The following is a 23374-nucleotide window of genomic DNA, read 5'->3' as shown; positions in this document are numbered from 1 at the left end:
GAGTGTGCGCTCTGATTTGCGCACTCTTCACTGGCTGCCTGTTTCACAGCGCATCCTGTTTAAATCCTTGGTGCTCTCGTTTAGAGCAATCCACGATCAAGGCCCTGCATATTTGAAGAAGAGAGTTGTCCTCTATGGCCCCACCCGAACTCTCAGATCATCCACTCTGTTTACAATGTCTCTCCCCCGCTTCAAGCGAGCTAGACTTGGGGGCCAGTCAATAGCTGTTGTCGCTGCTCGCGCCTGGAACGCTCTCCCTTTTCATTTGCACTCCACGCAATCTGTTGCTCAATTTTAAAAAAAATTTGAACTCCCATATGTTCAGGAGTGTAACCTAAGTTGATTTTTCGTCTGTCCTTCCTCTGCCTCCTCCCAATCGCGCCAGGATACTCTCAAGTAATAGAGCGCGTTACAAAACGGTTTATATATACATACATACATACATACATACATACATACATACATACATACATACATACATACATACATACATATCTGTATTAGTCTCTCATTTTGTGTATAAGTGGCTGCATGGGTTGGTGAGTAGCTACATGAGTTTCTATATGGGTTATTAGTTGGTTTTTTGAGTATCAGTGTGTGTGTCAGTATGGTTTGGTGGGGGTATTACTTACTGCATAGATGCATGAATGAGTGACTCACTGTTTGTATGTGTTGAAGACAGCATGTGTGCAGGACTGTATGGGTGGATGAGTGTGTGTATGGGTGTGTTAATGAATGAATGGCTGTCTCAACAGTGTCTTTATGAGTAACTACATATGTTTAAAACTAGTATATGTGAGTATCGGTGTATATAAGTCAGTATATGTGAGAGTGAGAGATTGGAAGAGTTCCTATATAAATTATGTGTTTCTATAAGTGATTGCTTAAGAGAGTAAGTTTGTGTACGTTTCTGTAGAAGTAAGTGTGGTGGTGTGTGTATAACTGTACATGCAAGTTAATGGATGTTTAAGTCTTTGTTTGCATGTGTGACTGTGTGTGTGTAACTCTATGGATGAGTGTCGGTGTGTAACAGAATGTATAGGTGTATGAGTACATATGATGACTGAGTGCATGTATGAGTGACTGTATAGGACTGTTAGAGAATGAGTGAATGTGTGTGTAGATCTTGGAATTACTGAATAGGTGTGTTGTAAGTAGTATTGGTATGTCCATTCTTTTGGAAAATGTTAGTTTCTATTTTTGAGTGTTTGTATCAAAGGTTATATTAGGGTGAGAGGAAGTCTGCCACTCTATTTCAAGGATGATGTCATCAGTGATGTCACTCGCCATGTCATGAGGGATGTAATTTGTGACATCATCAGCATTGCATTGCGGGCGCGCGAGTTATAGTTAGCTGAACTAACCATAACAGGGGAATTTCACTGGTTTTGTACGAGTGAAATGTCCAGCTAACTAGAACGCCCCTGAAACCTATGATTTTTTCAGTGGATTTCTAAGGTTTTTTAAATGCTATTTTGTAACTATAACGTGCCTGAAACCTATGTTTGTTTCAGTGAATTTTTAAGGTTTTTATAAATGCTAGTTTCTACCAATGCCTACAGAGGTATGACATGTGAAGGAAGAAGAAAAAACACACAGAAAGAAACAAATGAAATGCAGAAAGAAGCAACAGAAGTCCTCAAAGAGAGACAAAGAAAAGTGCAGGAAGAAGGAAGACCTGCCGAAAGAAGAATCAGAGGAGCAGAAAGAGACCTTGTCGCAAAATCATCCTGTACCCTCAACTTTTTCAGATGAGTACTGGTGGTAACCAACTAGCCTGGGGGCTAGTTGGCCCCTGGGTCCCTCAGGATTGAAGGGGAATTATTTCCCCAACTTAAAACGCGCCACAGGGCGTGTTTGCACGCGTCACCGCAGGCCCCTTCCCCTCCCTTCACCACTGTGTAAACGCACCCTGTGGCCGTTCTAAGCTGAGAAATTAAGTCCCCTTTAATCCTAAGGGTCCCTACGGTCAAACTAGCCCACTAGGTACCTCCAGTAAGCACCACAGAGCTGCATTGCAGAGAGGTGTAAAAAGGTGCATGGCCTCTGAACACCTTTCTACAACGCAGCTCTGTGGCGCATACTGGAGATACCTGTTGGTCTTGTTGGCCCTCAGAGACCCTCAGTATTGAAAGCGAATTAATTCCCCAACGTACAACTCACCACTGGCGCGTTTGCACAATGGTGAAGGAAGGTGCGTGGCCTGAGGTGACATGTATGCAAACACGCCCTGTGCGCGTTTTAAGTTGGAGAATAAATTCCTCCTCAATCCGGAGGGTCCCTTTGGGGCAACTAGCCCACCAGGTACCTCCTGTATGCGCCAGAGAGCTGCGTTGCAGAGAGGTGTTCAAAGGCCATGCCCCTTTTTACAACACTCTGCAACGCAGCTCCATTCCTCAACTTAAATCGCGCCACAGGGCGTGTTGGCACACGTCACCACAGGCCCCACCCCCTCCCTTCACCATTGTGCAAACGCGCCCCGTGGCATGTTTTAAGATGAGGGATTAACTCCCCCTGAATCCTGAGGGTCCCAGGGGTGCAACTAGCCCACCAGCTACCTCCATTAAGCGCCACAGAGCTGCGCTGCAGAGAGGTGTAAAAAGGGGCGTGGCCTCATAACCGCTCTCTGCAACGCAGCTCCCTGGAGCATACTGGAGGTGCCTGGTGGGCTAGTTGGCCCCCAGGGACCCCCCAGTATTCAAGGGGAATTTGTTCCCCATCTGCAAACGCGCCAGGGGGTGCGTTTGCAGAGTGCTGCAAGAAGGGAGCATCGCCTCTGGCTCGATGCCAGTCTTTTTCATTTTTTTTTGTTTTAAGAAGTGGGCTGTGTGGCCCCCTTTTTTACCTAATACTTTGGCCCTGGGGACCCTACCCCCGAGGGCCTGACCCCTTTTTTTTAATATTAATTTTGAAGGGGGCCGCGTGGCCCCCCTCCCGAGGCCATAATTGGCCGCTGGGACTCCATATCCCCCGGGGCCTGGCCTTTTTTTTTTTCTTATAATTTTACGAGGGGGGCTGCGTTGCCCCCCTCCTTGGGCCACTAATAGCCCAAGGGACCCCATCCCCAGTGCTGGCCCTCTCCGTTGGGGACTGTGGGGGGGGTCCCCAATCCCACCACGGTCCCGCCGGCTCCCCGCGTCATGCGGGAGCCAGCATTGCTTTTCCACATGGGAAGCTGCAAAGATGCAGCTCCCCATGTGGAAAAGCAATCATCTTTGGTATTTGGAAGAGAGAGCAGGTTTCCTGCTCAAACCTGCTCTCTCTTCCAAATACCAAAGCAGTTTGCTATGGCAGGGCGGTAGCCGCGAGGCTCCCGCCCTGCCATAGCAAACTACAGTGTCCCGGGGGTGGGCAATCTGGGACACTGCAGGAGCCGGCCCTGGGGGGTGGTGGTCCCCATGGCCATGACAGGGCTCCAGGAGGGGGGTCCCCTCCCAACATTACAAAAGCCCCGGGGAGGTGGTGGTCCCCGGGACTGGGGGTCTGTTACGGCCCACCTCAATTATAATACTCAGTGCCCCGTGTAGGTGGCGGTCCCCAGGGCGTCTGGGGGAGCTCAAGCCCCCCCACACAGGATTAATTATTTTAAATTAAAGCCCCGGGGTGGTGGTCCCCGGGGCTAGGGGGGCTCTGAGCCCCCCCACCTATTTTTTAAAAGCCCCGGGGAGTGGTGGTCCCGAGGGCTTGGGGGGGCCTTTGAGCCCCCCTACCCATTTCTATTTGTAGCTCTGGGGTGGCGGTCCCCGGGGATAGGGGGGGCTGAGGGTGCACAGAGGGTGCGCGGAGCCTCCGCTGCCATAGGTATCACTATCTTTATGCCTTAATTTCTCAAAAACGACTTAACGGATTTACAACAATTTTAAAAAGGTCGCTTTCTGAGCCAAGCAGTACCTTTTTGCCAAATGTGGTGTAATTCCGTTAGTCAGTTTTTGCTATACCAGTGTCTAAAGTTTCCTATGGTAAAATGATTATTTCACCACTATTTTTAGGTCTTGCCTGCGTAGGCTGCGCATGCGCAGTCTCGCTGTCAAGATTTTATGTTTTTAAGTGACTTTGAGTATCTGGCTTTAAGCCCGCCCCTCTTTCCCATTGGCCAGCGTCACCGTTTATGCTAAACGGTGGCCATCCATTGGGAAAGAGCTTTTGGTGACGTAGACGTTTCTCTTTTTCTGCCGTCCCACTTGGACGGCCTGGCCTGCCTTCCTTCTGCCGTAAAAGGTTTCTTATCTTTCTGGGGCCAAACACATGGCCCCATAAAGATAACAAACCTTTTACTTCTGAAGGAAAGCAGGACAGGCCGTCCAAGTGGGACGGCAGAAAATGAGAAAATGACTAAGTCACCAAAGCGAGCGCTTATGATACACATCTGTCACGAGCGAGTTTGGAATGTGAATGTGTCATTTAACTGGTGCTCCGGTGAGGCGCTCCAATACCTTCAGGTCGAATTCGTTCTATATAAAACGGAAGGAAAAAAAATCCATGTGTCTCCTAAGTAAGGTTTATTAGGAGCTAAACCTACCCATCTGGGAGAATATTATAGAGCGGTACATGTGTGATGGGGCGTTAATTGTTGAGGGAACAGAAATGTTGCTAACTGCTCAGTGTTGTGACAGCGCACACGTGCGGTAGCCAAACAAACTCCACCACTGTATGCCAGCCGGCTCATGCTGAAAAACTTCCCTGTCTGCTGTTCTAACAGAGCACAGCGTACGCCTCTCATCCAATGACAGCGCATATTGTTATGTAGTGCAGAGACCTGGCGGAAGCGAAGGGCAAACTGTCAGGTGTGCTGTGTGTTCACCTTTCGCTGCCCGCCACTGTCTCGGGGAGGCTGTACGTGGCCGCCTGTGACTGGCAAAGGTGACTCACAACTTCCCCGCCTCTCCCCTACTGCAAGCCCTGGCACAATGGGTAGCAACAGCAGCACTCGGCGCGTCCCCTTCGAGGCTGACGAGAATGATAACATCACTGTGGTGAAGGGCATTAGGGTGAGTGAGCCCAGGGGCGTGCACGAACTCGGGGTGCGAGGCAGCACTGACTTCCTAATATGAACCCTCGAACCTCCTTAGCTGGAATATTAAGCAAACTCCTGTGTGAACTCACTAATGCGGGTCAAGAAAGTGGTGTTCGGTACTTTCCTCAAAGAACTCTAAATACGTTTAAGTGTGGCTGCATTCTAAATGGATGAAGAGACCGCTGTTTCAAGTGTTTCCATGAGGCTAAACTCGATAACTTTGCACATTTATTGCTTTAAGATAATCTTTGCATGCCTTCTGAATGATAAATATTGGAGCCTGTGAAGGGAAATCTAATGTGTAATATTTCCCTAAAAATGTAATGGTCAGTGTAATTTATTTTTGTGTTTACCAAATTTTCTGTATTCTGAATGAGAGGGTCTGTTCTTTTTGGGTTATTTCCAGGTTTGTAATTTCTTGCTCATAGGTAAATCCTTACTTTATTTGTTGACTTTTCTAGAAGGGAACTGTCCTAGCTCATTATATATAATTGCGCCCGAGACTATTTTCAAAGAGCAATTTCTTGCGGCATGTGCTATCAAGAAGTATTACTTTTTTACTTGGCAGTAGAGTAATCAAATGCAATCTGGTGTGGTGTTATAAAAAGGTATCCCTTCAAAGACAATTTCTCGTGGGATCTTCATTACAAGGTTCACCAGGACTTCTAAAGCCAAACTTCTATTATGGAAACTCGAACTACAACACCCAGAAAGCAAACTCGTGCTAGCCGGAAAAACAGGGCTTGCTAGGATGGGCCATTTGGCAGAATTGTAAAACGGGCAGTGTCGCCACTCGCCTTCTCTGTTGAGTGCCAAGCCATCATTTCTTTTCTGAATGTTGCTTTTCCCACTGGTGGGATGTGATGCCCTGTGAAGGGAGAGAGAATAGAGGATGCAGACTCTGGACTTTGCAGAGCCTTCCCTGTGCAGATGCAGAAGTGGAGGTGATTGAGGCTGCTGTCAGCCCTAAGGAGTCATGACCACCTGAAGTGAGCATTTCTCTCACAATCACTCAATCAGACACTGGCTCTATACTCACATTTAGCCACGTTTTCAGTGAGATGTCTATTGAGGTAATAGCTATTTGAATATTAGCAGATCGGCAGACCAAAGCTGCGGACTTTGGAAGTGGGGAATCAGGCCCAAGTCTCGGCCTCTGTGTCGGTTCAGCCTCCTGTATTCTGGCTAAATTGCTTCATCTCCCCATGCCTACCAAAAATGAATGTGTCCTTGGGCAGTGTAATGTAATGTAACTTGTGCTCAGCTAAAGCGCTCCAATACCTTAGGGGAGAGTTCGGGCTATATGAAACTACAAAAAAACTATACTTAGGAAAAGTTAGGGGTTTCTTGAAATTGGGATTCTTTGTAATGATGCAGGGAGAACCAGTTATATGCATTTTTAATTGTAACCTAAATGCTAAATACCCTTGCTACCAGTCACGATGGACGGTGTGGTTGCTGTGTTTCAAGGGCGTCTGTGGCCTAGTGGCGGCCAAATTTTGAGACTTTGAAACTAGGAAACAGGTTTGAATCCCAGGATCAACTCCACATCCTGCGATTCTGGGCAAATCCCTCAATATCATTGTGCCTTACCTGTAGCATCTGGTTCTATTATAACGCGTTTTGATGCAAATGTCAAATTCGCGTAATTAAATAAATATATATTTTTTTAAAACAGCACAGCCCTATAGGCAGGCAGATGACTGGCTCTTTAAGTTTGAACAACTTAAGTTTTATCAAAGAATGTTCTATATTTGGGATATCGGCGTCTTTATTGTATTAAAATGCTAATATTTATTAAACATACTTCACAAGCCTACAATAAACATGTATTTCACAATTATAAACAATCTTACGGGAGGTTTAAAATTGTGTTCTTTCATTAGTTTCATTGTATAGATCAATATAGCAAGCATTTGCAATGCAACAGGTCTCCCATTTGCGAGAGTTTTGAGCTATTGGCAAGGCTTTTTATTTATGTGTTTTGAAACTGTGCAAGCGGTGTTTATAGTCCTTGCTTATGAGAAATTTTCAAAACTCGTGGGGCGCTCCAGTCCGCTCCTATCCTGGAAGTTTTGGGGTGATTCGGCAAGCGGAGGCCGAGAATAAAGGGGGTCCCAAAACGTGTTTTCTCCATGTTATTTTCCATAGGAAACTTTAGACTCGGCTTCCGCCCGAACTGCTGAACAGAATTACCCCAAATTTGGCACAAAGGTAGCCCTTAGTTCAGAAAGAACTCTTTTTGTTGAATGGTGTAAATCCTTTCAGTAGTTGCTGAGAAAATCAAAATAAAAAAAATATCGATATATAGAGGCGCGCAGGATCCGCGCACCCTCCAGATCACGAGCTTCATGCTAATTGGCTGTCAACACTCCAAACCTGGAAGTGTTGGCAGCCATCTTGTGCCTCTCTAGAAGCGAGGCACAAGAAAACAGAAAAACTAAGGCGCAAAACAAAAAAAGGGGGCAGGGTAGAAACACCGTGGGACACAGTGGGACTTTTAATGTTTATGAAATGTATATTTTTAGAGTTAATTTGTAAATATGAAAGCATATGATTTTAAATATTGTGTGTGCTTCTGAGATAGATACCGTAATCGGAATTGTTATATAGTGTATACATAAGATTGTACCAGAGCACCGAATTGAAGTATAATTTGAATGCATTTTAAAATAGGATCTTATTGAATATTAATGTTTTTTATAAAAATAAACCCTGAGTTACCAAAATGATACTTTAGTGTGGAGCACAAATACTTGTCTAGTGTCACAATTTACAGACTTAAAGTCACTGATTCAAATGTGTAGACCTCATGGCCACTAGCTAAAAGTTGAATACACAGAAAGGAACCTTTTTTGATAAACAGTTGATACCCAGTCCTTTCTGGTCCCTGGGAAACTCTCTTTTTTGTGGAGAAACACCCTTACCTCCTAGGCCTGCTTAGGGTAAAAAAATGATTATTTCTTTTTTTAAATAGCATGATGCACGGAGGATCCGCGGATCCTGCTGTGAAAATAAAACAAATGAAGTGCGGGCTCCCGTGCTACGTTGTTAATTAGCCCCCGGGTGGGCCAAGTCGCTGGGGCAATGTTTAGATTGTAATGGGGGCCCAAAGCAGCCCCCAACCCTGGGGATCGCCACCCCGCGGGGCTTTTCAAAATTATTTGTGGGGGCTCTCGGCCCCCCGCAGCCCCAGGGACCGCTTATATAGTAAATGGGTGTGGTGGCTCAAAGGCCCCCCCAAGCCTCGGGATTGCCAACCCCGGGGCTTTTATAAAATATTGGCGGAGGCACATGCCCCCCACATGCCCCGGGGACCGCCACCTCCCCGGGGCTCTAATTATTCAAATTGGGGGGTCCGTGATGGACCACCGAGCCCCGGGACCACCACCCCCTCCCCCCCCGGGCTTTGTAAATGTTGGGAGGCGTCTGAGCGGCCCTCCTCCTGGAGCCTGTGATGGCCTTGGGGACCACCACCCCCCAGGGACGACTCCTTCAGTGTCCAGGAGTGCCCACCCCAGGGACACAGCAGTTTGCTATGGCACGGCAGGAGCCACGCGGCCCCTGCCCTGCCATAGCAAACTCTGCTTTGGTTTTTGGAAGAGAGAGCAGGAAACCTGCTCTTCCTTCCAAAAACCAAAGCAGATTGCTTTTCCACAAGGGGAGCTACATCTTAGCAGCTCCCCATGTGGAAAAGCAATGCAGGCTCCCGCTGGAAGCGGGGAGCCGGCGTGACCGTGGGGGGATTGTGGACACCTCCACGGCCCCAACGGAGAGGGCCAGCCCCGGCAGATGGGGTTGCCGGGGCAAGAAGTGATTTTAAAAAAACAAAGGCCGGCCCCGGGGGATGGGGTCCCCTGGGGCCATAAATGGCTTGATGAGGGGGGCAACACGAGCAGCTTGATCACCATAGTTGCCGCTAGCTGCTTTAACTTTTTAATCACTTGCACCTTATTTTTAAAAACTGTTGCTTGTTAAGACGAATTGCTGCTCTTACCTGTATTGAACCCGCATTCCGCCCCGAGGCCCCGTTCCGACATGGCTTGTGCCGCTTGATCGAAGGGCTAAACCAGGAGCTTTTTCCTCACCTCTCCACTTCCGGCGGATGCCGAAGGTAGCGCTCCAGTCTCTGGCGGGCCCTAGACTACATAGGGCACAGAGCAAGCGCAAGCGCAGCGGACGCACCGGTGGCGCACCAAAGGCAAGCCCGTCTGCGCCCGTCCGCGCCTGGACCGGGCCCAGGGCCATACCCCCTGGTGCTGCAGACCCAGCCTTCAAGAGATGTTATTCTCGCACGGCCCTACTTAACCTGCGCTCTCCAGCCAAATGTTCAGGTACTCATTTCACCTTTTACGAAAACTTCTACCTTCCTAAAACCAGAGAACGCTGCCATTTTAAAATTCACACTGTATTAAAACCACACACCAATCACCACTTGCCTTCTGCCAATAAACAAAAAAGGACCAACATTGCAGCAGCACTCATCAACGCAAGGTATTTAGGCAAACACAAAGAAGAAATCGCAGACTTGATCAACTCCCACAAACTTGACCTTCTTTTCATCACTGAAACGTGGACCAACCCTTCATCAGAGCCTGACTTGTTAGTTGCTGTCCCAGAAGGCTTTAATATTCTCAAACAAGATAGAGCCATGAAAATAAGTGGTGGAATCGCTATAATATACCGCAGCCACCTCAAAACCTCTATCAACTTAGTTCCACTCACTACATGCGAGGCTATACAATTTTCCACCGCCTTAGGTCCCTCCCAATTTTTTGCCACCTTCACTGACATTGTGGAATCCCTTGCTACTGATAACTCTACCACCATCCTAGGTGACTTTAATTTTCCCTTAGAAAATTTGGAAGACAAAGACACCAATAGTCTCATATCAGACCTAGAGTCCATGGGTCTGACACAATTGGTTCCCAATAGTACTCATGAAGCTGGCCACACACGTTAGACGGTCTGTTTTCTAACCACAAAAACATCAAGATAAAAGAGATTCTACCTCTTGCATGGTCAGACCATCCTGCTGTGATGTTCGAAATTTCATTGGACTCCCATACACACCCAGCCGCCACCATACACGCCTCTGGCATGTTTAAATCTTGGAGAGATCTTGACAATCAACTACTTATGGAAACCTTGTCTTTCACGCAGCCAGATACCCCCAAAGATCCTAACACAGCCGCTAAAGAATATACCCATTGGCTGACCACAGCCATGAATAAACTAGTGCCCACAAAATCCATCTCTAAAAATCGCAATTCTCCCTCGGCACCTTGGTTCACCAACGCTCTCAGACAGCAAAAACAGATATGCAGAAATCAAGAACGACACTGGAGAAAGGCCTATTCCACCGAAGAGAAACTACTCTACAAAAACGAACTTACAATATATAAAAAAATGATCCTTCAAGAAAAAAGTCTATACTACTCCACTCAGATCAAGCATGCTAAAAACTCTAATAAACAACTCTATCAGGTTGTATCCAAACTCTCTAAACTACCCCCTCAATCAATGCCTGTCCCTTCACAACTTTTCTGTAATAATCTCACCAGCTTGTTCTTTGACAAAGTTAATAACATATACACCAATTTCTCCGACAGGAATAAAGATCATTCCCTGTCCCCACAAACCATCCTACCCCAGTCCGCCCAGCCCGCTTTTAGGCAGTTTCAAAAAATCAATGTCGGCATAGTCTCCCGGCTCCGCTGACCTCCGTCCTCTGCTCTATCATCCTGTTGCTTATCCTGATTACCTGCACCGGATCTGTGTGTGTGATCCGACCCGCACTCCAGTGGTGCAATCCCGGAGTTTCTCCGCCGTTGTGCAGCGGAGCTACGTCGATGGTCGCATTGAGGCCTAACCCAGCAGAGAAGCCGGGGTCTCGAGTGCTGGCTCTGCCGGGTCCGAGTTGAATAACAACAGACTGCTGAAGGTGGTTGGGTCCGGTCTCTGGAACACTCAGACTTTTTTGATTGTTTTGCTACCATCAGCTGCCTGGTGCCCTACAGAAGGTGAGGTGACGAGTGGCGCACGGTGCTGTGTCGCGGGGGTCCCGGACCGGGGGTCCGGTATTCACATCGCCGTTCCCCCGGGTCGGTGCCTCGCTGCGTACTACTGCTCGCTAACCGTCAGTCCCTCATGGCTTACTCCTGCTCCGCCTAATTTTGCCCCGGAGAAGGCGCCTCTCTGTGGGGTCCACCATGTTGGAGGACGAAACGAATCTAGCGGAACAGGCTCGAAATGACCCGTCACCGAGTACGGTGCTGGAGGCACTCATGGCACTTAAGGGAACTATTGAAGTCCAGACTTGCAGTTTGTTGTCTGCGACGGATGGACTCATAGGCATGAGACCGGATCCTGACTCGACGCCCGCGACCCGGCAGCCAGCCCGCTTTTCAATGGATGTCTCGGAGGTGTATCTTGACCCGACGATGGAAGCAGTGTTTGCCCCTATTGAAGTGGATCTACCTGACTGTACTGTGCCTCGTCACCCCACGGAACCGTTGGAACCCCCGATTGTGTATCCCCCGGAACATTTACATGTCGTCTCCATTTTGGATCCTTCCACTTTCTAACCTTTGCTGTTTCGGACCGTGTCGACTCCCCTCCCCTGTCGGTCTTTCAAGATGGCGGATGGGGTAAAACTTGGCTTCGGAGGCAGGGAGGGTCACCATTGGTACCAGCCATCTACATCGGGACCTGCCGTTCTTTTCTCATCTGTGTACTCCTGTTCGGTAGACTTTGACAGTACTTTGTGGGAAGTGCTTTCCTTAATTGATGACTTCAGTGAATTTGATCGACGGGGCCAGGGTTGAGATGCTTCTCCGAGTCTCTCATTGTGGCACTATGTTTAACGGGATTGTTTATTATTGACCTAACGGAGTCCGGTGCGGGGCTGGCTACGACGGGGGAAGGAGACCGGGAGCCCGTAGAACTATGCCCTCTTCCGATTTCCCTCATTGTGTGGGGTTCTTTGCCTTTTCCTTTCTTTCCCTTTCTACTATATTTCGGGTTCTGGTTACTGGGCGACAGGCACGCTGCGAGGGGGGTGGCCGTAGTCATCAGCAGGGGTGCAGGGTGGGGGGTTGTGGGGGTGGGTGTTTCGTTTTTATTTTTGTTCTATGGCCTCTTTCTTCCTTCTCTTCCCTTTTCTTTCTTTTTCTTTTTCCTTTTCCGGGTTAGTGTAGTGGGTTCGGCTTTCCTTACACCCTTGTTTCTACATCTGTACCTTGACTTTTCTGAGGTTTTGGTGCTGTGGGGCGGACAATGATGATGGCGTAGACGAATAATAGTGTGCTACTTATCCTGATGTCGTATGTCTTAACGCCGCTGACCTACACGATAGCGAACTTATTTTGGACACGTTGTTCTTTTGCTCGCCCCCTTTTATGATCCGAGACACTGTACGACACCTGATCCTTTCATTTTTTACATGTAAAATGAAAACCTCTTATCCTGTTTCCGAGTTGAACTGCTTTTGCAACCGATGTGCGTGGTGGATGGAGTTCCTATGCTCCCCAGGGAGGATGGGTCTGACGTTGGATTGTAATAACGTACTGAAATGCTTAGCGGCCAGCCCTGGGGGTTGTAGGCCCGTGTCTGTATTTGATTGCAAATGTTAAATAAAGGATTTAAAAAAAAAAAAAAAAAATCAATGTCACCCAAGTTACTAACGCTATGACTACTATCAAATCAGGCTCAGCCTACGATCCCTGTCCTCCAGCAACACTTCTCTCAGCAGTTGACATTGTAGCCCCCCAACTTACAGAAATCTTCAACTCCATGTTCCGCACAGGGGTCTATCCTACCATCTTGAAAGACACCCTTCTTAAACCCCTTTTGAAAAAACCTCACCTAGACGCCGAAGATACCAATAACTACAGGTCCATTGCCAGCTTGCCTTGTGCAGCAAAACTCGTAGAAAAATTGATGAATACACGACTGTCCCAGTACATTGAAGATCATTTCCTATTAGACGATACCCAGTTTGACTTTCGCAAATATCACAGCACTGAGACGGCACTTATCAAAGCCACTGACGAGATAAGAACCAGTCTCGATCAAAGAGGGACGGCAGTGCTCATTCTGCTTGATCTATCCGCTGCCTTTGACACGGTCGACCACACCATCTTGATCAACCGTGTCAATGGCATAGGCATCCAGGATGAAGCTAAAGCTCTACTCGCCTCCTTTCTCTCTAACCGCACCCAAACGGTTCAACTGGGCAATTTCAGCTCCGCCCAGATGACACTCCCCTGTGGCGTCCCCCAAGGCTCATCCCCAAGTCCTACGCTATTCAATGTCTATGTGACAGACCTAGCGAAAACCATCAAGGACTGTGTGATGAGCCTAACATCTTACGCAGACGACACCCAGTTGGTCTTATCCATTAAAAAACAACGGAGAGAAAATAGCGGCCAACTTTCAGCATGGCATGTTGACTATCAGTAACTGGATGGCGACAAACTGTCTCAAGTTAAACTCCAATAAAACGGAAGTAATGATATTCGGGAAGCTCTGCCCTATTTGGCCCGGAGCCTGGTGGCCCACTGAACTGGGCTCCTCGCCCATACTAGTCACAAAGGTCAAAAACCTGGGAGTACTCCTGGATGATAAACTAACGTTTGCTGCTCACGCAAACTCCATCGTCTCAGCATCATTCTATAAGCTCAAATCTATAAAGAAGATCCTCCCCTTTCTTCCCCCCAACTCAGGTAAAACACTGGTCAAAGCATTTGTCATGTCATCTCTAGACTATTGCAATGGACTCCTTGTCAATGCCCAGCAGAAAGTTATTCATAAACTGCAGTCTGTACAAAACGCAGCCACAAGAATGCTTTCAGGCACCCCAAAGTTCAAACCTATCGCCCAAGTGATCAAAGATTACCATTGACTGGCGGTAAAAAATCGAATAAAATTCAAGGCACTCTGTATAGCCTATAAAGACTCCCGCAAACAAGGGCCTCATTTTCTCCTCAACTCCCTGGCATTCTACACCCCCAACAGAGCATTACGATCGACGAATGCTCTCCTGATGTCTGTACCACGGACTAAAACAGCCTCTTGGGGCGACCGTCGTTTCACTGTTTCAACAGCCAAACTTTGGAACTCCCTGGACATGGACATCAGATCCTGCCCCACTCTCACCATTTTCAGAAGAAAAATAAAAACCTGGCTGTTTAATCAATAATTTCTCTTCCATTCCTCTTTTCTGCTTTCGTTCACAGCGCCGAGACGCCCTTGGGCATTTGTTTGCGCTTTATAAGTTTCATAAATAAATAAATAAATAAATAAACACAGCCCCCCTCCAAATATATATTTTTTAAATAAATGGCCATGCCCAGGGGAATGGATCCCCGGGCCCTATTATGGCCTCGGGAGGGGGGCCACGTGGCCCCCTTCCAATTAAAAAAATAAAATAAAATAGGGGTCAGGCCCTGGGGGATGGGGTCCCCGGGGCCAATAAAATAGGAAAAGAAGGGGGCCACACAGCCCCCCTTCTTAAAAATATATATATATTTTTAAAAGACCGGCATTGCGCCGGAGCCCCCGCCCCCTCCCTGCAGCACTCTGGAAACGCGCCCCCTGGCATGTTTGCAGATGGGTAACTAATTCCCCTTAAATACTGGGGGTCCCTGGGGGCCAACTAGCCCACCAGGAACCTCCAGTATGCGCCTGTGAGCTGCGTTGCAGAGAGGTGTTCAGAGGCCATGCCCCTTTTTACACCTCTCTGCAACACAGCTCTGTGGCATGTAATGTGGGTACCTGGTGGGCTAGTTGCACCCCAGGGACCCTGAAGAATCAAAGAGGGAGTTAATCCCCCAACTTAAAACGCGCCAACGGTGCGTTCGCGCGGTGGTGAAGGGAGGAGGCGGGCCTGAGGTGACATGTGTGCAAACACGCTCTGTGGCGCGTTTTAAGTTGGGGGATTAATTCCTCTTCAATCTTGAGGTCCCCTGGGGGCCAACTAGCCCGCCAGGTACCTCCAGTAAACGCCACGGAGCTGCGTTGCAGAGTGTTGTAAAAAGGGACGTGGCCTCTGAACACCTCTCTGCAACGCTGCTCCTTGGCGCATACTGGAGTTACCTGGTGGGCTAGTTGGCCCCCAGGGACCCTCCGGATTGAAGAGGAAATAATTCCCCAACTTAAAACGTGCCACAGGGCGTGTTTGCAGACATGTCACCTCAGGCCCCGCCCCCTTCCTTTACCATTGTGCAAACGCGCCCCCTGGCGATTTGTAAATTGGGGAATTAATTCCCCTTCAACAAAAAATGTCTGCACTCCCACTAAAGAACCTCGCGAAATTTCACTGAGTGAATTTGTGCTGGGAAAATACCACAGGTTTAGAATTTTTGTAGCACAGAATGTGGAACAACAATCAATATTACTGTGTTATCCCCCATTTCGATGTGTGCAACACGGACTGACTCCCAGAAAAGTCCACACTCGTTGGTATCAGTGTGTACTGGGTGCGCTATTACCTCACGAAATGCCCCAGCACTCCGAGGGGGACCCCCAGTCGTAAGATCGTGGGCCTCACAGGGGAACATCCTTTACAACGAAACTCTAACAATGTGGTACCATTACAACGCAGGTTTTACAACGAAAGTCGTTACAACGACTTTCGCTGGAGGGCGCTCTAGGATAGGGAATAGTTTAATTTACTATCCAACACCTTCCCTACTATCCACGGGGACTGGAGTTGGAATAGTAAATTAAACTATTCACTATCCAGCGCCCCCCAACGCAAGTAGTTGTAACGACTTGCATTGTAAAACCTGCGTTGTAACGGTATGCGTGGTAATACCACGCGTTGTACCGTCATACATCCGGCCTCACATGGTGCAGTGTGATTTGGGCTGGGATTGGTGGCATTCTGTATCTACACCAATGTCTGAATGGGTACCCCCTTTGTGTAGCTTGTGTTTTTCCCTTGATAGACGAGTTAAAAGTACTGCTGTCGTACGCTGCAAGGAACGTGTGGCATGCACACAACAACGCTCCATTGTGCAGCCACTTGACTCTCTGCCTGCTCCAACATTGCGCTGCATAAATCCATGCCGAAGTGGAGCAAGGAAAGCACCTGCTAGGGAGCCCTGCCAGTGCCAGACCCTGCGCTTCCCTTCACTTGAGATATGAAAAAGAGGAAAGAGCCCAAGCACAAAGGGAGCGTGTGTTGCCCAATCGGCAGTAGTCACCGGCGCCTCTGCCAATAGTCTGGCCGGAGTGCGGTTACCATGGCGGCTGCCATCTGCTCCCGCCCTCTAGGAATGTGATTATGCACGCTGTGCCGGGAGAGGCGCGTGGGCTGCGGGGAGCCATCCGCAGTGAAGTGTGCTCGCGCCAGCCTTCCCGGGCTGCCTGACGGAGGGGACACTTGCACGGGGACCGCCTGCATCAAGGCTGCTGCTGACACCCAGCCAAGGGTGGACGGGAAGATGCTTCTGGGCTCCGCGAGGTCAGTGCCACCCTGGGAAGGAGGAGCAGTCCCGTTAGCGGCAGCTGCTTTTTCAAAAGAGATGAAGATGTGGTGTTTTGTAAATAGAAGTAGTGCAAGCAGCCCAAAAAAGGATGGGCACTGCGCTGGCTGTCTTTGGAGGGGAGGTTGTTCTTTGTCTGATCTCTGGGACGTTGTCATTAGTCAGGGCACACGGGCCAGTCAGGGGGTGCGGCGGGGAGGGACGCTGAGTTTTCATTGTGTCACTAGGAGGAATTTTCGGGAATTCAGGGCACGTCCCCCAGACAGTCCCTGGTTCGGGGCCTCTTCACATGCCCTGTGTTGGCTGCTGCCCGTGCTCTCTCCGGCTGGCTGGTTGCTCTGTTGCTGTGATTTAAAAACCCCGCAGATCTCCGCGTTCCCACCGCTGTCTGTGCTGCTGGCAGCTTGTTTGCTGTTTCTTATGTTTTCCTCCGAGTGTCAGCACTGGTGACGAGAGCAGTGCTTGCTTGTTCTTAAGCTCCTTCTTTCACAGTCGTATTGTTTTCCGTTTTCAACGAGGACAGTGATTTCAGGGAGCTATTCCCGTTACTTTAGTGATTGGTGTTGCGTTCTGAATTTTTTAACCTGATAACAGCAGTGGTTTGTCGCAGTGACTTCTTTTTCCAAGGCTGCCGGTACTTTCTCTTCCTCTGGCAGTGTGACTGTTGAGCATAGACTTATTTTTGCTTTTGATGTCAGAAGTCAAGCCCACTAATGCGGACTTGGCATCTTTTTTTTGGAGTGGTGAGGGGGTGGTGCGGAGATAGCAGCGTGCATGTGAACTCACTGTCAGCAGTGCCTCAGTGATGGGGGCGGGGGGAGCGGCGTCATTTGGTATTCGTCCCGAGTGTTTGGATCTGGGGGTCTCCAGTTAAGAAGCGGTTGTATTACTAGATGTTTTTCAACAGAGCAACTATTTCACTTACTTGGAGTCGCACTTGCAGTAACCAAACTTAGCAAAATCAAACACTTTCCAGTGAGTGGAAACAAGGTACATCTATATATTAAATGCTGATGTCATTAATGTATATTGCACTCAGTGTGTGAATGTGTGCGTGTGTGTGAGTGTGTCTATCTATCTAGGGTGCAGCGTGTAATTTGACATTCATTATCATTGTTGAGCGTGGGAAGACTCATCCATGATTCTTGAGCGGCTAAGCCTCAGCAGTGACGTAACGAATCTTGAAGGGGCTCCCTTCAAAGCACATGAAAGACCCCCCCCATTCCAGACCCAGTCAGGAGCTCTCGGGTCAGGGCCATGCATAATGCCGGAGAGGGCCCCTTGGGCTCAAGGACCCCTCCTAACCCCGGGGCTGCAGGTCCTAATGTTACGCCACTGAGCCTCAAGTTGGTTGTGTGATGTCACATCCCTCCCCTCCTTTAGCATTGGTAAAAAACAGCACATAACTCTCTCCTGATCAGGTTTGTGACTTTGTATTTTCATGTGCATTTGTTTTATAAATTGTATTTAATCACACCAGGGTGCAAGTGTTTTCATTTACGGCCTTATGACTACTGGGAGCATTTTTCTCCTTCATTTTCGCTGTACTGTGGGAATACCATGGAATTTGAGCTTTGTATTGTAGTAATGAATACCTGGAAATGCATCTTTAGTGCACTTGCTCTAAATAACGTGTTATTGGACCAGTCGACTGTGGGATATAGTCTGTGTGCAGCTCCGCGGAGGAGTCGCGGAGCTGGTCTCTGTGCCTGTGGGGGAGGGAGAGGGGAGATGGGGGTTGCTCGGTGTCCTTTGTCAGTCCTCCGCCATCCATCCAATGAACTGCTTCCGCTGCTCTCAATAGGGAAGAGCCAGCCAAGATGCCTGGGAGAAGAGGAAAGCGTAGGGTAAATGGCCTCTCACACTGCTGCACCAGATGGCACATACTTCTAGGCACTGCTGTTCGGCAATACACATTAAGTGGAAAATGAAACTGCTTGACGTTTTGTTTTTTCCTTAACACCCGGAATAATGCAAATCTGCAGCCCGTTCATGCGTGTCGGCTAATGGAATGGCCTCAAAATTAACACTTCACCAGCGCACGGTTTTTAGTCTTTGCTAAAAAAAAAAAGCACATAGCTGCAACACAGCTCGCATTTGTTTCCTATTATGATGCACCAGAGGGGGCCAGCCTCCCACGATTTACATCCGGAAGGCCCGGCCTTTATAATTATATTTAATTATGTGCAGATTAAAGACATTGTTGGTTGCAGATTCTGGATGCATCAGTGCGGGCATGCTGCTGGCAAACACAGAATAATGGGTAGCCACAATCTTCATTTCAAAGGAATTTATTATTTCCAGAAGGCTCCCGCCGCCGCCGTTTATCCTCTACATTCCTTGGGACTCAAATCACCAGGAATCCAGTCATAGTCACTGATGGGAGTTAAATAGTTTACTTCACAGTCGAATGCGGACTCCAAGTGAAGTAGGAAACAGTTCTTTCATTTTAATAAAACAAAACCAAGTCCGATCAAATCTGTTGTCGGTTTCAGCTGAAAATGACTTATCGGAGCAAGTGCAGAATTGGGGTGCAAAGAAATGCATATAACACAGAGAGGTTAACCTATATTGCTAAAATCCCAATATGGCAGCCAAGCGCTTTGTGAAAGCCAACGTGCAATACCACTCTGATCGCCTGTCTAGGAAAAGGCCTATGTTTTCAAATGCAGGGTTGGAGAACGCCAGTAGCAACAAGTTCACTTAAGACTATCCACCAGCCAGCGCAACTGACTCCCAAGTCTGTCCCTCTGCCTGGGGAATCTGTCTGTCCCTAGCAAGTGATGTTCTTTATGGAGCTGGGGAAGCTTTGAGGTCTCCGCTTGTGCAAGAAGTGGGGCTCTGGCAATGGGGTTTTAGGTGACCAGATTTCTAAAACATTGTTTTTGTTAGGTGGCTTTCATGGTTAATGCTTGTGTGCATAATTTGAGCAGCATTGGGGCGTGTGATTAAGAAATTCAGAAAAGGGATTATCCTAGGAGAAACCTAGAGTCTGTAGGTAGAAAAGAACCTGTTATTATTGACTCAAAGCGCTATATTCAAAAAATCTTCCACCAACGTGAAGTGCAAAATATGCTTTCAGGTTCGAAAAATTTACAAATCTGCGCCTAACCATGATCCCTACTGTTTTGCTTGCCTGTGAAGAAATGTTGCTTCTTATAATCAGCATTACACTTTTTCGTTTTTTTGCCAGTTTTTTTTCCCCAAGTTTTCTTTTTAAACATTTCTTCTGATCCTTCTTGCCTTTATATCCTAAACGCTTCTGTTGGTAAGAACCTGCCTGCTATGCTGTGTTCTTGTTCTTCAAGTATTGAACTGTCTTCTGTCACTTCTGTGTACCATACATTTGCTCCATTGTCCATTATTTGAGCGGCTTCTCATAGGACCTGTGATATTCCACACCCTTCCTGTGGCCCGTTGCGAGACTCTCTCTGGTCTTCAAGGGGGCAGTGGCACTTCATCTGAGAGTTCATCAGCCATGTGGATAGAGTAGCTTCTTCTTTATGGTTGACTTTACATCTGTGCTGTTTCTTTACTGTCCTGTTGTTAGCAGTAGTTATTCCGGAGTTAAGAATTTGGGTAAGTCTAGTGTACGTGTAGTCTACCCATACCACTGTTTTTTTCCATTCGATTTAATATGAAGCGTAAATTCGATGTAGGGCATGAAGTATGTCCGCTGCAAAAGGCGATAAGGTGAGATCAGAAAATTGATCAACTGTTCCACCATATTTTAAGGATGTACTGTCAGCAGTTTCTGATTTGACAATCTCCTGTTAAGAGCAATAGGGGTGTTTCAAAGGATGTGGACATATTGAATATTGGGCAATGTGAAATCTTCTTGTATTAAGTCCTTGCCAATTTTCTCATGTAATTATACTGTCTATAGGTACTATTGTAGACGCCATACTTACTTAGATCATCTAACAAAAATCTTGTCTGGCTTTGCCTGAGGTGTTACTGAAGCAGTTAGAAAGATTTGTGAATCAGAAAACGTGTGTGTGTATATATGTATATATATATATATATATATATATATATATATATATATATATCCATATATATATATCCATATATATATATCCATATATCCTACTGGCGGTCACCAGTAGGTAGTTATAGTTAGGACCTAGTTTCCATAGGAAATCCGCAACATTCTATTTGGAATAAATTTGGCGCAGGTCGACGAATCTTCGTGAAATTCTCCAAGAAGATGGCCCACTCCGTTCTCAGAAAGTTTTGGGGTGATTCGTCAAGCGGGGCCGAGAAAAAAGTGGGTCCCAAAATGTGTTTTCCCCATGCAACTTTCCATGGGGACCTTTAGCCGCGGCTACAGCCCGAACTGCTGAACTGAATTACACCAAATTTGGCAAAGAGGTAGAGTTTGGTTCGCAGATCACGCTATTTGTTAAATGGTGTAAATCCGTTCAGTAGTTCCTGAGAAAATCAAAAGTAAAATCATAGATATATCTATGGACGAAGTACGGTACGCGTATCCTCCCGAGCACGAGCTTTATGCTAATTGACTGTTAACACTCCAAACCAGGTAGTGTTGGCAGCCATCACAAGAAAACAGAAAAAGAAACGCAAAAAAAAAATCACGGGATGCGCGTAGGATACGGAGGAGGAACTAATTCTCCTTGAATACTCCAGTATGCGTCAGGGGGCTGCGTTGCAGAGAGGTGTAATGCGGCCACACCCCTTTTTACACCTCTCTGCAATGCAGCCCCCTGGCGCATATTGGAGGTTCCTGGTGGGCTAGTTGGCCCCCAGGGGCCCCCAGTATGCAAGGGGACTTAATCCCCCAACTTAGAATGCGCTAAGGGGCGGGTTCACACAGTGGTGAAGGTAGGGGGCGGGGCTTGAGGTGATATGTGTGCAAACATGCCCTGTGGCACGTTTTAAGTTGGGTAATGAATTCCTCTTCAATCCTGAGGTCCCCTAGGGCCAACTAGCCCACCAGGTACCTCCAGTAAACGCCACGGCGCTGCGTTGCAGAGTGTTGTAAAAAGGGGGCATGGCCTCTGAACTCCTCTCTGCAAAGCAGCTCCCTGGTGCATACAGGAGGTACTGGTGGGCTAATTGGCCCAAAGAGGACCTCAGGATTGAAGAGGAATTAATTCCCCAACTTAAAATGCGCCACAGGGCGTGTTTGCTCACATGTCACCTCAGGCCCAGCCCCCTTCCTTCACTATTGTGCAAAATATACTCTAAAATCAGCCGAACTACGAATTCTGATTTACTCACCTGTTATCAGGAGAGACCTCAGTGCTGCATATTTCAGCCCACTACTGATCCTGAAAAGTAATTCTAACCATACTTACAGTAACTTGAATTTCTTTTCATAGGCTAACATTGACTGGTTTCACTTGGAAATTCTTCTAAGTGTGGAGTTTTGGAACTTTAAAATATTCCTCTAAAATCAGCCGAACTACGAATTCCGATTTACTCACCTTTTATCAGGAGAGACCTCAGTGCAGCATCTTTCAGCCCAGTAATGATCCTGAAAAGTAATTTTAACTGTACTTACCAGTAACTTGAATATCCTTCCATAGGATATCATTGCCTGCTATATGAAATATATATAAATAAATAAATATATATATACATTTTTTTTTACAATGTCAATATTTTTAAAAACATATTTTTTTCATTTTATATTAAAAATATGCAATGTAATTTAGGAAATAAAATATCTAAAAATAAATACTTAAAAACAATGTAGTAAATCAGTATAAAAAATAACAATTAATACATTAAAAAATTATCATTTACAAAACCTTTGAAATTCACTGAAAAAATCATAGGTTTCAGCCACGTTATAGTTAGGAATTAGCATTTAAAAAACCTTAGAAATTCACTGACAAAACCATAGGTTTCAGCCACGTTATAGTAAGGAATTAGCATTTAAAAAACTTTAGAAATTCACTGAAAAAACCATAGGTTTCACACATGTTATAGTTAGCTGGACATTTCACTCCTACAAAACCATTGAAATTCCCCCGTTATACTTAGTTCACCTAACTATAACTCGCGCGCCTGCAATGCACTGCTGATGACGTCACATATTACATCACTCATGACATGGTCAGTGACATCACTGATGTAATGGAGCGTGACATCATGTGTGAGTTATGCTTACTGAAGTGTTAATTCTGCGGTGCAGCAGTGATTTTGCGGTGGGGTGAAGGTCCAGGACTGCCGCTTTTAATTTTTCTCCACATAACATCGCAGGGAAGGAGAGGAGGAAGCAGTCCCCGCCCACTTGGGGAGTACTTACGAGGATGGACTGCTTCCGTGAAAACTTGGAGTGCCGGGTTTTAGCAACATCTCCCTTGCTTTCCAGAGTGTTCTGACCTATCAGATTATGGGCACACTGTTCAAAGGTGTGAAGTACGAACACTTGTTATCAAGGTGGTTCTTCGGACACCAGTTATAAGCGATCATAGTCCCCCTTACTATCTTTACTATATGTTGTTTGAAGAATTCAATAATAATTTCAGCTTCGTAATTCGAACACTTTTTTTTTTTTTAATTGTGCCCCTAAGGGAAATTCAGAACAGACATCCTCATCTGAGGATAATAGCAGTCAGCTGTTTTCGAATGGTCAACTCTCCTCTTACCCTAGAGAACACAAGTGGTGCTTCTGATGCCTTCTCCAATATTACTGCGGCTCTAAGTCGCTGCTCCAGATAACTCTGACTCCTACTTTTCCAACCCTTTACCTGTCCACAAGCACTCCACTCCCTTGCCAGCCACAAACACCCGACAGCCCTAACCACTCCTGTGTAATGAGGGCCACCTCTGCTCCTTCTGCTGCCATCGGCTCCCTGACAACCCACAGGAGACGCACGTGTATGGTGGCGCCAAC

General features: G+C 47.1%; 1 protein-coding gene across 3 annotated transcripts in view; it reads left to right on the top strand.

Annotated features, from left to right (window-relative positions):
• FGD4 (FYVE, RhoGEF and PH domain containing 4) overlaps positions 1-23374 on the top strand; it is a 600857-nt gene that overhangs the window by 287853 nt on the left and 289630 nt on the right. Inside the window, exon 1 of one of the 3 annotated variants that reach the window (XM_086952773.1) lies at positions 16305-16484. The exons of the other annotated variants lie outside the window; for them this stretch is intronic. The gene's annotated coding sequence lies outside the window, so the exon portion shown is untranslated. Of the gene's footprint in view, positions 1-16304; positions 16485-23374 lie in introns of those variants that run through there. 3 annotated transcript variants of the gene reach the window in all.

This window comes from Lissotriton vulgaris, chromosome 1_2, assembly GCF_964263255.1.
Source record: "Lissotriton vulgaris chromosome 1_2, aLisVul1.2, whole genome shotgun sequence".
In the NCBI taxonomy this organism is placed as follows: Eukaryota; Metazoa; Chordata; class Amphibia; order Caudata; family Salamandridae; genus Lissotriton; species Lissotriton vulgaris.
This window is presented reverse-complemented; position numbering and strand designations above follow the sequence as displayed.